This window comes from Crocuta crocuta, unplaced genomic scaffold, assembly GCF_008692635.1.
Source record: "Crocuta crocuta isolate KB4526 unplaced genomic scaffold, BGI_CrCroc_1.0 scaffold140, whole genome shotgun sequence".
Taxonomy (NCBI): domain Eukaryota; kingdom Metazoa; phylum Chordata; class Mammalia; order Carnivora; family Hyaenidae; genus Crocuta; species Crocuta crocuta.
This window is the reverse complement of record NW_027527775.1, coordinates 8942608-8949753: the sequence shown is the minus strand read 5'-3', so window position 1 is coordinate 8949753 and position 7146 is coordinate 8942608.

The window sequence follows — 7146 nt, the reverse complement described above, 5'->3', positions numbered from 1 at the left end:
CCAGGCTTCCGGTGGGTTTTTTGCGCTATTTAATACAAATGCTAATAAATTCCTTTTCTGCTCAATTTAGTAGTCATTTTCTGTTGTTTGCTCCTAAGAACCTTGTATGTATGGTGAATCTCCTAAGATTCTTTAAGTTGTAAGCAACAGATACTGGATAATTGTAATAAAACATTGTGATTGACTCCCAACCCCTGTTCCTCCCTGTTGATTTGTTCTCTAAACCAGTGGTTCTCAAACTTGAAGCAGCATCAGAATCATTAGAGGGCTTTAAGTACAGATTGCTTGGCCCTACCCTCAGAGTTTCTGATTTAGTAAGTGTAAAGTTCAGTTTTATATGTCACCTTGGCTAGGTTATAATTAGCAGTTATTCAAACACTATTCAAGCTGTTGGTGTGAAGATATTTTGTAGATGTGATTAACATGTACAATTAGGGGCACCTGGGTGGCTTAGTCGGTTAAGCGTCCGACTTTCGCTCAGGTCATGATCTCGCGGTTCGTGGGTTCGAGCCCCGCGTCGGGCTCTGTGCTGACAGCCAGCTCAGAGCCTGGGGCCTGTTTCAGTCTGTGACTCCCTCTCTCTCTGACCCTCCCCTGCTCACGCTCTCTCTCTCTCTAGAAATAAATAAAAACCTTAAAAAAAAATGTACAATTAGTCGACTTTTAAGTAAAAGATATTATCCTTGGTGATATGGGTGGGCCCGATCCGGTCAGTGGAAAGGCCTTGGGAGCAGAACTAAGATTTCCTAGAAGAAACTCTGCCTGGATGGCAGCTGCCCTTCCTAATGGCTTCACTCTATGGACTTTGGACTTGCTTAACTAGCCCTAACAGTCATGTTAGCCAATTCCTTCCAATGAAATCTCCATATACATCGCCTGCTGGTTTTATTTCTCTGATTGAACCCAGAAGTGATTCTAAAGAAACAGAACCTTGAGGATGAGTTTTGAAAATTGGTTCTGGGCTTTCTGGAGTATGTTCTCTAATTTGATTAATTGAAAGACATTAATGACTGTTTCCAGTGGTCAAGAGAGTACTAGTAGTTCATGGTGTGTTGTGGCAGTGGCGATACACAATGTACCACATTTTGGTAACACATAAAAAGCAAGATTCTGGATGACCTTCCCTTAGAACATTTTAGTCAAACAAGGAGTGTAAGGGGACTGGCTGGTTGCTCCTAACTGAGCTGGACAAAGTAGAAAAAGAAAATGATGAGCTCAGTGCTTCAAATTCCCAGTTGAAGCTTCACATTAATGACCTGAAAGGTTTCTTTTTGTATTTTCTCTGGAAGAAACCCTTACTTACTTAGCCACAGGACTGAGATTTCTGAAAACCAAACCCAGAGTCTCATCCTGCAAGTGGGTGAATTATAACACAAATGACTTCCCAACCTCAAGGAGTGTCTGCTGTTAAACTGAGAGGATTGAGTGGGAAAGAATGAGAGCCTGAGTAGTGGAATAGGGACGTATGGGAAGATCCCAATAAAGTTGGAGCCATTGACCCCCTGATGTCTGCTGATTCTTTCTTACCAGCAGAAGTAGCCCTTCAACTCCTGTCTGAGAACGTTAGGCCTACTTTGCCCGAAACATCTGATATGCTCTCTAGAGTTGTTCCTTGCAAGGTATTATGGATTCTCCTCAGGACTTTGCTTCTAGAACTTTGCTTCTAGAACTACAAGTAGACTCCTGCCCCAGCAGGTACCGAGGGGTAAAGTACAAAGTATAATCCATAAGGTGCATCACACGCCAAAAGAATTGCATAATTTTTCCAATCTATACAGATGGAAATCTGGGGATGATGTGGGAATGGATCTTAGGGTTGTAGGATAATTGTGAAAAAATAGAAAGTTGAATCAGGCCAAATTTATTGATAATGGGCCCACTAAACAGATTCTGGATTCAGTATTTTAGTTCAAGGGATTTGAAAGGGCTCTAATGGTTTGGTTGGTTGGCTGAACATGGACTCAAAAGTGGCCCACACTAAAGTCAAAATGCCACAACTGCCTCAGTAGGTATATTGTAGAGGAAGGGATCTGAAGGCTTAATGGGACTGGAATGTTAGGGTGGATTTATCGTGTAAGACCTACTCACCCACTCTGGGAGAGTCCAGAGAAAGACACCTTTCAGAATTTTACTTTCAGAAATGAATTTGGGTTTGGGGCCCCCCATCCTTAAGCTCTGTGGTAGCTCTTTGTAGGTTAGAAAATGCAGTGGGAACTGCTTCCACAAACAGGTCCCTGAATGCAATGAGGTTAATGTGATCCCAGGATAGCAGGGGCCAAGTGGCAATACTAAGTTGCCAAAGGCAACAAGGTCTAGTTACAGTAATAAACAGCAGGGTCAGAGTAACAGTTAACTCACAGAGACTTAGGGTGGTGTTGTTGATTATGGCATACCTAGAAGAGAAATAGGTGGGCTGTCTACTAAATTCTTCCTGGATCTGTGTAAGTGGAAGGGTTCTAGACTGAATAGAAGCCTAACTCTGCTACATTGCCAAAATTTATATTGTTAATCTTTTCCCCAAAGACTTGTTTCCCCTGAAGGACCTATGGCTATTTACTAGGGAGACAATGCACTGGGGAAAGGGGATTACTGGATACTGTCTCTGAGTTGACACTAATTGCAGGAGGTCCAAAATGCTACTCTGGTCCACCAGCCAGAGCAGGGGTTCATGAAGGGCAGGTGATTAATGGAGTTTTAGCTTACATCTTCTCTCAGTGAGTCCTGGGGGGTCCCCAAATGTATGTATCCTATGATCATTTCCCCAGCTCTGGACCGCATAGCTGGAACAGACCTACTCAGTCATGGCAGAATCTCCACATTGGTTCCCTGACCTGTGGTGTGAGGAATGTTATGGTAAGAAAGACCCATGTGGAGGGTATAGAACTGCCTCTACCTACAAAATTGAAAACCAGTGGTGGCTACAATACGGACACGGGATTAAAGGGGCCGAGAGGATGTGTGGGGACCCCAGCTGGAAGGAAAAACATCGAAGTTAGAAATGACCCTGGCTAAGAATAGAATGGAAATGAGGAAATGGAGGGACACAGAAAACCCCTAGAAAAATGAGTTTGATATGAGTTAAGAGTTGGATTGTGTTTCCCCAAATTTCATATATTGAAACTCTAACCCCCAGTACCTCAGAACATGACCTTAATTGGAAATAGTGTTGTTGCAGATATAATTAGTTAAATTAAGATAAGGTTATACTAGATTAGGTGAGCCCCTAGTCCAATATGACTTGTGTCATCATGAAAAGGAGAAAGTTGGGCACAGAGCTGTATACACAGGAAGAACGCTGTGTGATGACCCCAGTAATGGCGCCATTAGCCAAGGAACACCAGAGATGGCCAGCAAAGCACCAGAAGCTGGAAGAGACGCCAGGGACTGATTTCTTTCCTAGCGCCTTTGGAGGTGGTGTGGCCCTGCCCACACCTCGATCTCAGGCTTGTAGCCTGTAGAACTAGTAGAACAGTGAGACAAATTCCTATTTAAGAAAAAAAAATTAACCAAAGAAATACCGTATTTCTGGAAGGACTGCAGAACTTAGTGCCATCATCAAGGACTTGAAGGATGCAGAGCTGGGGATTCCTACCACATTCCCGTTCAACTTGCATTTTTGGCCTGTGCAGAAAGCAGATGGCCTTCGGAGAATTATAGTGAATTATCATACTTTTAATTAGGTGGTGACTCTAATTGCAACTACTGTTCCAGGTGTGTGTGTGTGTGTGTGTGTGTGTGTGTGTGTGTGTGTGTGTTAATGTTTATTTTTGAGAGAGAAACAACACGAGTGGGGCAGAGGAAGGGAGACAGGGAGACAGAGAATCCAAAGCAGGCTCCAGGCTCCGAGCTGTCAGCACAGAGCCCCATGCAAGGCTCGAACTCACGGAACAGTGAGATCATGACCTGAGCCGAAGTCAGACGCTCAACCGAGCCACCCAGTTGCCCTAGATGTGTGTGTGTTGTTTTTAAATTTTATTTAAATCCAAGTTAGTTAACATATATGTAATAATAATAGTTTCAGGAGTAGACTTTAGTGATTCATCCCTTACATATAACACCCAGTTCTTATCCCAAGTGCCCTCCTTAGTACCCATCACTCATTTAGCCCATTCCCTCACTCCCACCAGCAACCCTCAGTTTGTTCTCTGTATTTAAGCGTCTCTTACGGTTTGCCTCCCTCTCTGTTTTTCAGATGTGGTTTCATTACTTGAGTACATTAATACATTTCCTGGTACCTAATATGCAGCACTTGATCTGGCAAATACTTTTCCTTGATGCCTTGATAGTGACCACCAGAAGCAGTTTGCATGGCCAGCAAGACACTTGACTGTCCTACCTCAGAAGTCTATCAACTCTCGTCTACGGCCATACCACCCTGAACGCGCCCGATCTCGTCTGATCTCGGAAGCTAAGCAGGGTCGGGCCTGGTTAGTACTTGGATGGGAGAAGTCTATCAACTCTCCAGTCCCATGTTGTAAACATTTCCCTTCTACAAGACACCACATTAGTCCACGAGAATGATGATATTATGCTGATTGGACCTGGTAAGTAAGAAGTAGCAACAATTCTAGACGTTTTAGTAAGAGACGTGTGTGTCAGAGGGTGGGAAATAAATCTGTGAAATTTCTGGAGGTCTTTTGGTGGGCAAAGCTGTTGGTTGGTCTCCTTCATTTGATTGATGGCTTTATGAGGGTAGGAGTTATTTTTGGGGGTGTGTGTATTTTTTTCCTGTTCTGATCATGGCCAGATCTTCAGTGCCTAGACTAGTAGATAGAATCCCAGCAGGAAATAGATGGGTTTAATAAAGGGACTATTTACAGAGTTGTGGGCAAATGTAGGGAAACCACAGAGTGGTATAATACAACAGGGTAAGTAACAATTGGACTGTTGCACATCTAGGCCTGAAGGACTATTGAGTAAAGAATACAGAGAGGCACAGTGCTCCTTGTCATCACTGAGTAGCAGCAACTCAATTTTTCCTTGGGAGTTTGGATGAATTACCCAAGGCAGTATAGTGATCCTTTCCTTTGCCTGTTTGTTTAGTAGCATGAGGAGTTCAAACTCGTCAGAGCTCCAGGTATCCAATTCACCGTGACAGTGTTTCCCGGTAGAAGCATTCCTGCCTTGGACACCAGAACTCCCAGATTACTATATTAGTACCATCTTGTGAATGCTCTCAGATTCTGTCCTCTTCTTTTACTTGGTTGGTGTCTCACCCACACCAGGTCATTCCACTTTGAGCCTGGAATGAAACACATTACTACTAGGTATGGAATATGGTTTCCTGAATGGCTGCAAAGGGCCAGTTCATGGAACTCAGAAGTTCAGAGAATTAGCTCAGTGGTGGATGGTCCTTTCTGATTAGAAACACACACACACACACACACACACACACACACACACACACACAGCATTTTTTTGGTCTAATATAAATGCTCACAAAAGAGCAACATGGGCAGGGGAGGCTCTTACATGACATTTTGCATGGCTATTAGCCTCTTTCTTCAGTCAGCCTGATTCTTGTTCAGATGGCTTATGAACGAAATGGTGGTGGGGGTAAAGGTTATGTGTAGACTTAGCAACAAAGGTTTGCACTCATCAGAATTCATCCGGCTATAGTCACTGCTGAGTGCCCAGTCTCCAAAGGAGAGATCAGCACTGAGCTCTGGATATGGTACCATTTCTGGGGGGACCAGCCAGGCACCTGATGGCCTATTGATTACATTAGACCACCTGTTATGGTTTGTTGTCATTCGAGTAGACATTTACTCTGGGTTTGGATTTGCCTTTGCCACTCAAAATGCTTCCTGGAAAAACCACAATATGTGGGCTTACAGAATGCCGTATTAAGCATCACAGCAGGCCATACTACATTGTTTCTAAGGAATTCATTTTATAGTGAATGAATTGCAACACTGGAACTATGGCTACATAATTTCTAGAGGCCTCTGTCCTCTCCTGGATCCAAACGTAGTATACCTTCATGATTAAAAAAAATTTTTTTTAAATGTTTTATTTATTTCTGAAAGAGAGAGAGAGCGCGTGAGCGAGCATGAGCAGGGGAGGGCCAGAGAGAGAGGGAGACACAGAATCAGAAGCAGGCTCCAGGCTCTGAACTAGCTGACAACACAGAGCCTGATGCGGGACTCGAACCCATGAACCATGAGATCATGACCTGGGCCGAAGTCAGAGGCTTAACCAACTGAGCCACCCAGGCACCCCTTCATGATTTTGATAGCTCAGTGATGCCTTCAGGCAAATGTCTTTTCATATTTTGTTCAGTCTTGCTAGTTTCCCTGTGTGGTAAGATTAGTCCAAATCATCTATTGCTCGATTACTTGAATGTGGAATTGCCCTACTTTACCTATTTGAAGACAGCTCTGTCTTTGACCAAGGTAAACATCCCAAACACATTCCATTATTTCTTACTTTACCTAGATTTTAGGTTCCTCTGCCATGTGGTCATCATTCTAGGCTTGATAATATTTGTCTTTTTCCCCCATCACAGTCTTTTTCTAGTTTTCTTATAATATCAGAGGAGAAAAGACAAAATTTTTTCTCTTGACCTTAAAGCATTCACAAGTAAAAATATTTATTAAGCTAAATTATTTATTTTATTTAAATTTAAAAAAATTATTATTTTTTTAATGTTTATTTTTGGGGGAGGAGAGAGAGAGAGCAAGCATGTGTGCATGAGCTAGGGAGGGATAGAGAGATGGGGAGGCAGAGGACCCAAAGTGGACTCCTTGCTGACGGCAGAGAGCCCCATATGGGGCTCAAACTCAGGAATTGTGAGATCATGACCTGACCTGAGCTGAAGTGGGCCATTTAACTGACTGAGCCACCCAGCCACCCCTATTTTTATTTTTTGAGAGAGAGTGAGAGAGTGAGCACGTGCAAGCTGGGGAGGGGCAGAAGGAGAGGGAGAGAGAGTCCATAGTTTGTACAGAGCCCGACATAGGGCATGATCCCACAACTGTGAGATCATGACCTGAGCCAAAATTGAGTCAGTCCCTTAACTGACTGAGCCACCCAAGCGTCCGTAAGCTAAATTATTTAAATAAAGTTATATTTATCTAGATTAAATTAGTGAATTTGCAACGAATAACTTTAGATTATAATCATGATATACATATATTCCCTAAT